At 47.7% G+C, this 13,790-nt stretch overlaps 1 protein-coding gene across 4 annotated transcripts in view; it reads right to left on the reverse strand.

The window, feature by feature from the left end:
- KAZN (kazrin, periplakin interacting protein) overlaps positions 1-13,790 on the reverse strand; it is a 1,041,121-nt gene that overhangs the window by 381,883 nt on the left and 645,448 nt on the right. The window lies entirely within an intron of this gene.

The raw sequence follows: 13,790 nt of genomic DNA on the forward strand, positions 1-13,790 counted from the left end.
AATACGATGGCTCTGAAATGCAGTTTTAAACGAGAGTAAATTGGGCTGAAATGCCACACAACTTCTCAGGGCTGCAGCTAGTTATTTAAAGTACAGAACCCTTGGAATAGAAAAAAGAAGGTCAAAATTACATGGTCACGGTAAGTCCGTGCACACATAAAGATGCAGCCCCCCAAACAGAATTTGTTTTCTACTGTTTCTTTCATTTTGATGTGGTCCTTCATTCCAGTACCAAAATGTCTCGTTCTGTACGAATTAATTTAAAGCAAATGATGGCAAAGTTCGAGAAACTACAGAGTGGTGAACGATTTTCCTCTTAGGGGAACTATTTCCTTCTCGAAAGCATCTCGTGGGATCACCAGCATCATCCAAGCTACCCCTGTTCTAGACAAAGATGTGGAAAAGGTGAGTAGGGGGCTCCAGATTCAGGCTCGTGGGCTTTTTGATCAGGACCGAGTAAGACACATCACCCAACCATCAAACGTCATGAGCTACATTATGAATAGTCTTTTTCTCCTAATGCTGGAGTTCAAATGGTTCATTTAGACCCTACAATTATCCTCTTGGGAAAAAAAAGCCCCAATCAAAATTTTGGGAAATAAATCCAATCAAGTGAATGTTGTTCTTTTCAATGATGCTTTCACAGAATAACACTCATCAAGACTGAGTTAATGGTTTTGGGCTAGCTGATTCCTGCCCGTTGGTGGATGCATTCTTAATTCCAGAGGTTGGAGGGGAGATAAATTCTGCCCTTCCAGAGTCATGCAACATCCCTCACCATCCATCTGTTTGATAGAAAATGTTAGGAGGAGAGAGGCTGATTTCTCACTTAACCATGCACTGACCCTCTGGTCCCCATTCATTAACAGGGAAGACAATGATGCAAGTTAAAGAAAACCTCCCCAGTCATTGCCAGGAAACTGACAGGACACTCAGGTGTACAGAGAGCTCACCCACATCCAGAAATAAAGGCAGGCTAGGTCCTGCTACTAAAGCAAGTCCAAGTATTTCTTCCAAACAATGCAGCTAGTGAGAACAATAATCGACAACAGCTTCTTTCCCAAAGTTCACAAAGCCCAACACGGCCAGTTGGCCACGAGATGAGGAACACCAGGAAGGGTTTCAGCTCTAATTACGATCATGCCTAACTCGGTCATTTAAAGAACAAATGGTTTTGGGGCACCTGGGTGGCTCAGTGGGTTAAAGCCTCTGCCTTCAGCTCAGGTCATGATCCCAGGGTCCTGGGATCGAGTCCCACGTCGGGTTCTCTGCTCAGCAAGGAGCCTGCTTTCACCTCTCTCTCTCTGCCTGCCTCTCTGCCTACTTGTGATCTCTGTCTGTCAAATAAATAAATAAAACCTTAAAGAAAAAAAAAAGATAAAGAGCAAATGGTTTTAACGACGCTCTTGGTTTTAAAATGTGTTGAGTGGCCTTTCTCTGAATTAGAAATTCAGGTAGTTTTAGGCAAATCACCTGACCTGCAGCCCGGTATGCACAGGTAGCATTTGGAGACTGAAGGTTTGACCAGTCCTCTCCCTGATTCCCTGAACCACTTGTTCCTGATCTGGTGAGCCATGGGCCCCAAGAGAGGAGCAGGAGTCCTTGGTGTGGTTTATGTGGTCCCAACACTCACTCATGCACCAAACAGTCCTTCTGCGTGGCTGCAAAATTTTCAACTGTATGAAGATGCTGCTGATTAATAAAGTACAAATTTATTTTAAACATGACTGAATTCACAGTCTCTGTGTTATCAGTCAAAAGATGTTTGAGGTAGAGCTAGGTCTCAGGGGATGGGAAGCATTTTGATTTTGAGTTGGTTTTCATATCATTGAGACAATGATAGGAAGAACTTCTGTTGACTTTTGGTCCCATTGTAATTCTTTAATACACATTTGATTTAATGTTTCCTTGTATTTTTTAAAAAAAAGATTTTATTTATTTGACAGACAGAGATCACAAGCAGGCAGAGAGGCAGGCAGAGAGAAAGGGGGGAAACAGGTTCCCTGCTGAGCAGAGAGCCCGATGCGGGGCTCGATCCCAGGACCCTGGGATCATGACCTGAGCCGAAGGCAGAGGCTTTAACCCACTGAGCCACCCAGGCGCCCCTCCTTGTACTTTTTAATATGTATTTGGTATAGTGTTATAGGACCGTGGACATCTCACAAAACCTGTTGTTTTACTCTGCCCCACCCCCCCCCACAGTAATTTCTGTCTCCCTCACTTACTTGTCAAGTGACCCTGGGAAAGTCACTAAACCTTTCGATACTTCAGCTTCCTTATCAACAAAATAGAGGTAACAGCACCTAGCCTCCCCGATAGTTGAGAGGATTAAGCAACGTAAGATTTAGGCACCTACCTCTGTGCTGGGCACACAGTGGGTTTTCCTGCAAATGGTATCCCCCTTATGTTTATCCTTTTTTTCTTTAATGTCATTGCACCAGCTCCCAATCCCTTAAAATGTGTAAATGAAAAGCAATCAGACACGAAATGTTTTTGGATTTCATGGGATCATGATGATTATTAGAATTAAATCAGGTCGGAGTGGGATTTCTGGCTTTTCTATCTCAGCTCATCTTTGTTCATGCTGTATCTTTTATTTTCCTAAATCTGAGCTAAAAGCCACCCACTGAGAAGCATTCCTAATTAACAGGCTTCATTAGTTGCCTTTAGGATTGGTCTGTGTTAAAGCAGCTACTTACTAGGACAGTGTTTCTGCAGTGTGCCAGCAGGCAGACCTGAAGACCTTCCTTGGGCTTCACGTGTTTATAAACATACTTCATCACAGTAATAGGCAAAATGTGAACGTGGTCTATGGCAATGGACTAATCAGGCTCTGGGACAGAATGCAAACGACTTCCTCAAGATCAAGGACTTTACAGAACACTACTTGGGTTTAAATCCCAGCTCTGCCAGTTACTTACTTGCTGTGTGACCTCAGACAAATCATTTAACCTCCCTGTACTTCAGTTCCCCAGCTATAAAGTTGGAAAAACAACAGTGTTTTTCTCCACTCTTAAGTGTACAGAATTTAAGGCTGGGTGTGGCATAAAGTGCCCTATCAGTGGTCTGAAGATGAGGTCTTCTGCAGGGGTATAAATCAGAGATTGGGGAGCTCCTTGTCCAACAGCCTTGGGAACAGGACAAACTTTTATCAGGCTGAAGAACTCAGGGCCTGACCACCATCAGAGAAACAACGTGTTGCCTGCTCCAGCGTAACTGATCTCTGTGCTCAGACCCAATGGCTAACAAGCTGGGGCATACTTCACTGTTCCCAGTGGTTTGGGAAACCATCCTGGAAAATTTAAGTGTGTAGACAGAATGAATGTGTGCATTCAAATTTCTTTGCCACCAACCTAAAAGAACTGAGTGCAGCAAGCTGCCTGTTTTTAATGTGACGAGATGAACGGAGCTGTCTAACTCAGGACAAAATGGCCTCATGCCCTAAAGACTCGAGTGACTTTAGCCATTTGTAACTCACCCAGGGGCCAGACCAGTTCCTGGTGGGACAGGACCAAAGGCATGCACTTTATATGAGCAAACGCTATTATTTTTCCACTTGTATAACAATGACTCCTATCCCCTCTGTCCTGTAAATATCCATGGAAGGAAAAGTCTCCAAATCGAGGGTTCCGTCCTCGTGTTTAACGGTGGATTGGGAATTACATCTCTGCAGGGGTCAGACCCTGCACTTCCTTCTTAGAACTCCAAGGGCAACCTCCAGCCTGATCCTTCTGCAATTCTATCTCCTCTCCAAAAACCTCATCCAAGATGCGTGCTGGCGGTGGGGGGCAGGGCAAGCTGGTTTTTCTTGGGAACTAAGAGCTGACGCCCGGCCACTAGGGAAGTTAAATGAACCCGTGGGTATCTATCAAAGAATCCAAGCTCACTAAGTGTCATTACTAAACTGTCTTTATGTTTCACATTTAGTCTCCAAATTAAGATTTCCTTGAAACATGTTTTCCATTATAAATTAGTAATAGCACATTCCCAGCACGAAAAGCTTAAAAAGTACAAGAAAGTTGATGGAAAGAAAATGACCTCTAGTCCCAAACCCAGAGTAAACGCCTGCCAACATTTTGCTATATTTCCTTCTGGCCTATTTTTCGAGGCATAATTTACTCTCCCCCAAGATTTAGTGAGATATAATGTTGCGAGATATAATACATATAAGTGTAGTACATTGTATTCGTTTCAGGTATACAACATAACTAGTTGATATATGTATATATTGCAAAATGATCACTGCAGTGTTAACATCCATCACCTTCCACAGTTACAATTTTTGTTCTTGTGATGAAGCCTTTAAGATCTAACCTCTTAACAACTTTGAAATATACAATACGCTATTGCTAATCACAGGGGCCATGCTGTCCATGGCATCCCCAGGACCTACTTATCTTATAACCAGGAGTATATACCATTTGACCACCTTCACCTATTTCCCTTGGGGACCCCCTATTTCTGACAACCACTACTCTGTTCAGTTTTGGTATTTTTAGATTCCTCAAATACGTGAGATCATACATATCTGCTTTCTCCTTCTGACTTATTTCACTTAGCATAATGCCCTCAAGGTCCATCTCTGTAGTCACAAATAGATCTCCTTCTTTTGCATGGCTGAATCATATTCCACTGCAAATAAATACCACCTTTCCTTTATCCATTCACTGCAAATAAATACCACCTTTCCTTTATCCATTCACCCATCCACTGATGCTTGTGCTGTTTCCATGTCTCGGTTGTAATGAATAATGCTACAATGAACACGGGAGTGCAGATACCTCTTCAAGAGAGTGACTTCGTTTCCTTTGGATATATGCCCAGCAGGGGAATTGCTGGATCATAGGGTACTTCTATTTCTAATTTTTTGAAGCATCTCCATACTGTTTCCTACAGTGGCTGTACCAACTTACATCGCCAAGTTCTCGGTTGTGATCTTTACAAAAATGTGATCATTCCGTCCATGAACTTCATACCTGCTCTCGTCACTGGGACTTCCTGCCTGTCCGTGTTCTCTGTGCTGCTGGGGTTTGGGTCACAATGCAACTATTCCCCTGGAAAAGCTCCATCCTGATTTAGAGCAGTGAAGGGGAGAAGGGACCCATTCTCATCTTGGGTGGATCTCTGGGGCAGCAGAAGACAGCAAGAGGCCAGGTGGGAAGGAAGGACACATGAAGACCAGGAGGAGGTAGGAAGCCAATGGAGGTTGAGGGTGGGAGTTGTGACAATAATGAACTTCCTCCCCTGCTCCCTCAAAGGGAGCCCGTAGAGTTGACCTTTAGAGGACAACTCTTGGGGCAACTCAACTCTTGGGGCGGGGGGAAGACGTCCCACCCAGGACAGACCCAGCCTGCGGGCCCCTTCTTTTCCATCTGAATTCACTGCAGCATTTGTAAATCAGGACGGATCGAACAAAGGCTTGGGTTTGCAGCCCTTCCAGAGAACATGTAAGATTTGACACTACCAGGCCAATTCCCACATGACAACAACTCCATAGAAGTGAGAAAGCACTTCAGTCCTTAGACTAGGCATGCTCTAACTGGTTCCTTGTGGTTTCCACCTGGCTCGTTCCATTAGTGACTTGCCAGCCCAGGGTCAGCGAGCACTGGCGTGTGTCACCCTGTATCCCGAAGTTAACTCTGATTCTCTGATCTTCCCTGATTGTAAGATAGCTCAGGAAATGCCACTGTTGGTCCCTAAGTTAAAGATGGAAGTGGACCGGTCCTTTTCCAGCTCAACCTCCTAAGCCATCTTTGGAATAAGTAAAGCCCCTTTAAAAGAAAGACTCGGATGATTCCATGATCTTTATCCTGGGCTGGGGAGTGTATGAAACAGGAAATGAGGCAGGGCAGCAAAGGTGGTCTAGCGTGACGGAAGGCACGTGGGCTTGGCTTTCTTTTCATTACTTTTACATTTGCAATTGGCCGCGGGCTGTTTTGATCATTATTTTTTCACGCAACAGGAAAAACTGTGCCCTGGGGTATGATTATTAAATTATGTTACTCTTCTATATTTAAATAGTGAAATGGCTTTCCTGGGCTTTAAAATGAGCCAAGGGAAATACCTATGGCTTACGATGTAACTAAAATGTAGGCTTCGCACTCCACCACTCGGCACTGATCACTGCCCGGGACTCAGTCTTCCTCTACCAGGTAATGGATATGGGGACAAAGTCGGGGTGACACGGGTGTGGAGAGAGGGTACAGGGAAGGCAGGGACCTGTGGTGGACAGCTGTCCCAGACTGCAAGAAGTGAAGTCAGCAGACAGCCTCACACACCCCGGGGTCCTGTCCTCAGGGGTATCCTGCTACACCTTCCAAGTTCTCCGGCACCTGTTGCAGAACCGGGAATGCAGACACAGTGCAGTAAGAGGGTCTCTGAGAAAGGGAACAACCAACAGGAGGTTATTTGTTTTAAGTAGTGGAAACACACTCAGACTCACTCAGGAGTTCTCAACCAGGGGCAACTGTGTCCCCCCATGGATAGTCAATGTTGTCCGGAGACATTTTGGTGTCACAGTGGGGATGGGGGACACTACTGGCAACTAGAGGGTAGATGCCAGGGACGCTGTAAATATCCTACCGTGCACACAGATCAGCCCATCCAACAGAAGAATTATCTGGCTCTAAATGGCAAAACACTAGGATTTGAGAAACCCTGTCCTACGCCAATGCAGGGAATGTGCTAAAGGTGAGGCACAGGTAGGCAGATTGCCACTGACCACCACTCCCCTCCAACCCATACCTCCCATCCACTAGAGTAATAACACTGTTCACAATAAAGTTGACTTTGGGGGGCTGTGGAATTCTAGAATGTAACCAGCACCACAATCAGGACACACAACAGTTACATTACCCCCGAAAACTCCCTTAAGACTGTCCCTTTGTAGTGGAACCCTCCTCTGTCCCAACTTGTGGTCACCAGAAATCTACCCGCAGTCTCTAGTTGTGTCTTCTGGAGGATATCCTATAAACGGAACTTGACAGTAGGCAGGTCTGTTTCCTTCCACTCAGTGCAATGCCTTGGAGATCTGCCCGAGTCCTTTCCTCTATCAGTCGTTCATTCCTTTGGACGACCCCGCAGTTCTCCATTGCATGGGACCACCATCTGTTTTCCTGTTCACCTGTAGAAGGGTATTTGGGTGGCTTCCCGTATGGGGCTATGATGAGGAGAGCTGCCAGAAACAATCGTGTGCAGGTTTCCATGCAGACATAAGTCTCTGTTTCTCTAGAATAAATATCCAGGGGTGCGACTGTTGGGTTATACAGTAGCTACAGGTCTGAGAAAGCGCTTTCTAGACTGGTTGCACCATCTTACACTCTCCTAAGAGGGCCAGTTGCTGTCCAGACTCGCTGGCATGTTGGTCTGGTCCACATCTTTGAGGTCCACTATTCTAACAGGTGTGGAGTGGGATCTCATGGTGGTTTTACTTTGCATTTCCTGAATAGCTAAGGAGGTGGGACTTCATTTTGTGGGCTTCCCAGCCGTCTCTCTATTCTCTTTGACAACGTGTCCATTCAAGCCTTTGTCATAAAAAAATAAATGGGTTTTTTTTTGTTTGTTTGTTTGTTTTTAGGGTGGCTCAGTTGGTTGGGTGTCCGACTCTTGGTTTCAGCTCAGGTCGTGATCTCAGGGTTGTGAGATTTAGTTCAGTGTTAGTTGGTTCCATGCTCAGCGGGGAGTCTGCTAGAGGTTCTCTCTCCCTCTACCCCTTCCCCCTCCCCAATGCTCACGTGCACTCTCTTTCTTTCTCAAATAAATAAACAAATCTTAAAAAAAAATTAAGGGGTGCCTGGGTGGCTCAGTGGGTTAAGCCTCTGCCTTTGGCTCAGGTCATGATCTTACAAGGTCCTGGGATCGAGCTCCACGTTGGGCTCTCTGCTCAGTGGGGAGCCTGCTTCCCGCCCCTCCCCCACCGCCTCTCTGCCTACTTGTGATCTCTCTCTTTGTCAAATGAATAAATAAAAAAATAAAATAGGGGCACCTGGGTGACTAGTTGGTTAAGCGACTGCCTTCAGCTCAGGTCATGATCCTGGAATCCTGGGATCAAGTCCCGCATCAGGCTCCCAGCTCCATGAGGAGTCTGCTTCTTCCTCTGACCTTCTCCCCTGTCGTTCTCTCTCTCACTCTCTATCAAATAAATAAAATCGTTTTAAAAAATAAAATAAAAATTAGAAAAAATTAAAAATGGGTGATTTTCTTACTGCTGAGTTTTGAAGATTCAGGTATATCCGGGGTACAAGTCCTTGGTGTGACCACAACTATTTCTTCCAGTCTGTAGCTTGTTGCTTCATTCTCCTCATCAGTGTCTCTCACAGAGGAAACAGTTTTAATTTTGATAACATCCAATTTACCAATTTTGTCTTTTATGGACTATGATTTTGCTGTCACGTCCAAGTGTAAGAAACCTTTCCAGTGGCTCGTGGCCACACCCAACTTTGCTTGTCAATGAGGTGGCCATGTGACCAAGTTCTGGTCAACAGAATGTCAATGAGGGGAGACATTCCAGAAACCCTCCCTGAATGTCAGTGGGTACACTTGGTCTGCTCCTTCCTCTCGCCTCTCTGGTCTGGCTTTTGGGAGCTGGGTTGGGACAGTTGGAGCACCGTCTTTGCTCTCAAGGTTGGGGACCACGGTGCAACAGCAGGGATGGGACAGTGAGAAGCTGAAAGACACCAGATGCTTGAGTCCTTTGAGAAGTGGAGCCCTCACACTGGTCCTGGATTACTCACATCTCACCTTTATGGGAAAGAACAATAATGTTCCTTTTTATCTGGGCTCCTGTTATTTCAGATTTTCTGCCTTTGTTGGCCAAATCTAGACCAGCCGGGTACAGCAAGACACAGGGGGATGTCACACAACTGATTCACCTAAGTGTGGGATGTGTGGAGCTACAATGGCCATCTGGAGTTTTTGTTGGTTTTTTTTGTTTGTTTTTGTTTTTTTTGTTTTTTAAAGATTTTATTTTTTTATTTATTTGACAGAGAGAAATCACAAGAGAGGCAGGCAGAGAGAGAGGAAGGGAAGCAGGCTCTCCGCTGAGCAGAGAGCCCGATGCGGGACTCGATCCCAGGATCCTGAGATCATGACCTGAGCCGAAGGCAGCGGCTTAACCCACTGAGCCACCCAGGTGCCCCCCATCTGGAGTTTTTAACCTGCCCACTACACCTCCTTATTTTGGTATGTTAGTATTAATTATCTGCGTATTCCTCCTGCTTCTGGTATCACCACTGCAAATCATGTGGTTTAAGATGGGCTGACTCTACTTCTTAGCGCCACGCTCCAAGTCTGGCCAATCAGATTCGCAGTGGAATTGATTCAGTGATGGGCAAACGACTCAGGACTTCTGCAGCAACCACTAGGAATAAGGTCCTGTGATTCATATGGGGACTATGAGTTCATAGTCATCCGTGGCCAATCTGCCACTAAAGAGAGAGACTTCTTGAGAGTACAGTCAGATCAAAGAAAAGAACAGCCAAGCGATGGATGAAAACGCACTGATTAAAGCACCAAGACTCAGAGCAGGGGCCTGGGAGCTCAGTAAGCCTTTCTAAGCAAAGAGGCATTTAGTCTGTGACCTGAAGCAAGAATAAGAGGAATATGGTAAAGGGGATGGAGGTGAAGATAAGGAGAATGAGAGTAAGGAGTTATCCAGGCAGAGCAAACAGCATGTGCAAAGGCCCGGAGGCAGCATGACCACCACGTCAGAGCATAGGCTGCTGACTTTCTCTTTGGGTTGAGCTTTGCAGCGAGAGGGTAGGATCCTTACCAAATTGCAGCTCTTGCAGTTCTTGCCAAAAAACCCGCAAAGCATCAGATGCACACTTTCGGAAAGTATCAAGACAAGAAGTTATTAATTACCCAGGGAGCTGCTATGTAAACCCAGCAGAGAAACCAAGTGTCTCAGGGTGCCTGGGGGGGCTCAGTTGGTGAAGCACCTGACTCTTGTTTTCGGCTCAGGTCATGATCTCAGGGCATGATCTCAACCCCCACATCAGGCTCTGCACTCAGTGTGGCATCTGCTTGAGATTCTCTCTCCCTCTGCCCCTCCCACTTGTGCTCTCTCTAAAATAAACAAAAATCTTAAAAAGAAGAGAAATCAGTTGTCTGTGCCATGCCCACCCCCTGGGATTGCCTACACTTAGAGAGTGTTTGGTCAGTACACATTGTTCTGGACCCCTTGCCCCAGCACCTGTGCCAGCAGGAGAGGCCATGGGCATTGAAGAGCCCTTTAACGGAATGATAAAAGTCCCAACCCATTGCCTCCCCCAGCAGGTCCCAGACGGTTGAAACCTGGACATACAAATTAGGCAGCTCATTAGACCATAATTTTATCAAGCAGCATCTAATACAGTGAGTAATTTGGGGCTTTGTTATCTAACATATAAAGGGGTATTTTTAAAACTTAGCTGAACAGCAGATTGGGTTTTTAAAAATATTACTGTTTCAGGCCCAACAAACTGAGAGCATTTCTCCACCACCTTTCATTCCTGGCTTTCCAGGTTCCAGGCAATGCCTGTGGCTCCTCCCTCCACCTCCACCGGAGGTGGTTAGCAACCACACAACTTACAGAAAGAAGTCCCCACCTTCTCTCTGCCCTCCAGAGGACAGGGGTGTTGGGGTAGGCAGGGAGTTACAAGTTGCAGTAAGATTGCCCAGTAAGATTCTACGAAGCAGACCTACGGAATGGGGCAGCCCTGGGAATGCGAGCCTCGCCTCCCTGCCGTGGATGGCTAAACAGATCTCGGGAGCTGGGGCTGAGTATCTAGTAGCCGTAGGGACTGGCCAACTCCCGTTCCACAACGGGCCTCCCCTCCATGCTGCATAAGGGATCAGCACAGGAGAAATAAGCCAGACTCGCAAAAAGGCTCAGGGGTTTGTAGACTGCTGGCAAGAGTAGAGATCAGGGAGAAAGCCTCTCTGCTCCTTGACTGGGCCATTTAAGATTTGTTCACCCTGAAATGGCCTCTACTCCACAGGGCATTTATACCATCCCAAATAGGCCCATAGCCATGGTTCCCAACGTCCCCTACGGGGACAATTTCCAGAAATCGAGCTCCGGGGGGGACATTTGACCACTAAAAGTGTTGATGGTCAACATTAATTTTTAATGTCTCAGAAAACCATTAAGCTGGTTTGTATTATGCGTCACATTTTTACAGCTGGTCATTTCATTTCCAGCTTGGAAACTGGCTGGAGGAATCTCGGTCGGGATATTTACTAGTTTCCCTGCCTGAATCAAGGTTTAAAGGAGAGGCCCAAGCAGGAGTCTCCTTGTCTTTCTCTATGGTGTCTGCAGGAGCCCCCTGGGAGATCATGACCCTGACTGAGTGCAATGGCCTATGGGGTCCCTGAGATGGTGTTTGTCCCCCTTCTAGGCAGAGGGACCGCACAGAGGACAGCCTGGAGAAAAAGCCAAGACGTGTGCTTCTTGTATAGTAGCCCTACGTGACACTGGGCAGGTAGCAAGGAGAGGACAAGAAGATCCACTCAAGGGCCTTCGCTGAGAAGGAATAAGAGGACTGACTTCCAGCTGACAGTGAACTGGGAGGAATGGGGTGGGGAGGGTTGGGGTGGGGGGCTTGCGGAGTATGGAAGGCAGGAAGCAGGGCAGCCCGTGGGGACGTTGATGCTGTCTACACAGATGACAGATGATGGCAGCCTGAACTGGGTGAGTGGCCACATGGATGGAGAAGTAGAAGGACCCAAGACCCATTCAAGAGCGACATTCGACCCTGTCTTTGGAGAGTGGACGCATCTCCCTGTGGACTCTCCACAAACACACAGTGGTTTCTACGATGGGCAGAGCCTTCCCCTGGCACATCTCAACGGGACAGCCAACCTTGCCACAACCACACGCACGTGCACACACACAGTGAGTGAGAGCGTCCCTCCAAAATTCATGGCCATCAGGAACCTCAGACTGTGACCGTGTTTGGAAATAGTGTCTTTGCAGATACAATCAGTTGAGATGAGGGCCCGAAATCTAAAATGACTGGCGCCCTTTGAAGAAGAGAAACAGACCCACAGAGACACAGACACACAGTGAGGGCGCCACGTGGAAATGAAGGCAGACACAGCACCTCCAAGCTGAGGACCCCGGGATTGCGAGCCGCCACCCGCAGCCGGGAGACGGGCCTGGGACACAGTCTCCCTCAAAGCCTCCAGAACTGAGAAAGAACACCTTTCCGTTCTTTTAAGCCTCCCAGTTTGTAAAGCTGTTACAGCGGGCCTTAGAAACTAATACGCTACACACAGACACATGTGTTCATAGAGACACACATACACACACCTGTTCCTATGTACACACACACAAACGTGTGTTCATACATGACTGGTTCCTAACCCTGGCTCCTCACGCAATCACCTGAGGGATTTTAAAAAAAAAAAAATGAGGGACACCTGGGTGGCTCAATTGGTTAAGCAGCTGCCTTCGGCTCAGGTCACAATCCCAGGGTCCTGGGTTCCAGTGCTGCATCGGACTCCTTGCTCAGCAGGGAGCCTGCTTCTCTCTCTGCCTCTGCCTGCCACTCTGCCTGCTTGTGCTCTCTCTGGCAATTAAATAAAATCTTAAAAAAAAAAAAAAAAGGATACTATGCCCAGGCCCCATCCAGGGCGAATTAAACCAGAATCTTATCAGGTGGAACCCAGGTGTGATCATTTACAGAAGCCCCTGGGCCCGTCCACAGAGAGCCCGCCTGGAGAACGACCGTCCAGAGAGGTGTCCGAGGAGGGCGGCAGCCAGAAGCACAGGTTCTGGTTAAGCCACCTGCGTCTCCTCCACCTCCCTCCCTGTGACCCTGGCACATCCTGCGACGTTTGGGAGCCTCAGCTGCCCTCCTCTGGGGACTAGGGATCAGTGATCACACCTGCCCACGGGGACTGAGACAGCACTGAGGAGAGTGAATGCAAGCCAAGAGGTTAGCTTCCTCCCTGGCATGTGGCAGGTGCTCAGTACATGTGCGGGCCAGTGTTGTGACAGTCCTTTGCATATAATTACGTCAATGGTGACGTGTGACCCCGCCCACTCCCACTGCCATCTCCTCTCCCGCCTTCTGATGCGCTCTACCCTGGTCATTCCGGTTTTGTTTGCGCTGCATGCCTCCCGTGACACAACCAAGGCCCTGGGGTTCCCATCACAGAGAGACACAGAGTCGGCTAACAAAGGGACAAGAAAGTCAGGACGGGACAGGCTCTCCAGGCAGCCCACGTAAAGTGTCCCCGGTGTCCAGCCTGTGCAGAGGGTCCCCTTTGAAATCAGAGCTCTCTGTGTTTCGTCTTCCTGTGAAATGTCTGAACTTGAGGTCAGATTCCCCCACGAGCACATCAGGGTGCATTCTGGGTCGGGGGTGCAGGGAGGGAGGAAGTGATGTGCGGCCCCTGCCTTCTCCCCTGTCCATGTCCTCTGGTCCTCTCTCTCCCCTCCTGAGGAGGGTGGCATCTTGCCAATTAGTGTCATCTGAAAATGAAATTGTTTAGATTCTCCTCGTTCAAGACGAGCTGCAAAGCATGTGCTCAGGCTTCTGCCGGGACGGGGATTGCGATGAGCGGCTTGGGAGTGAGCATGTCTCACTTTGTGGTGAAGACACGGCATTCTCAGACTCGGGCTGCCCCGCTCTGTCACCTGAGATCAACACCTGTGCCTCTGTTTCCCCATTTGTAAGATGAGAGCCCCTGGTTCATGAGGCTCATGAGTGCCCCAAATGACCTCAGGCAGGAAGCATGAGAAATGGGGACCAGAGTTCTGGGGTCCAGGGCCACGCCGATGCCCTTCCCCCTTGCACTCCATC

The sequence above is a fragment of the Meles meles genome, chromosome 1 (genome assembly GCF_922984935.1).
Source record: "Meles meles chromosome 1, mMelMel3.1 paternal haplotype, whole genome shotgun sequence".
Classification (NCBI taxonomy): Eukaryota; Metazoa; Chordata; class Mammalia; order Carnivora; family Mustelidae; genus Meles; species Meles meles.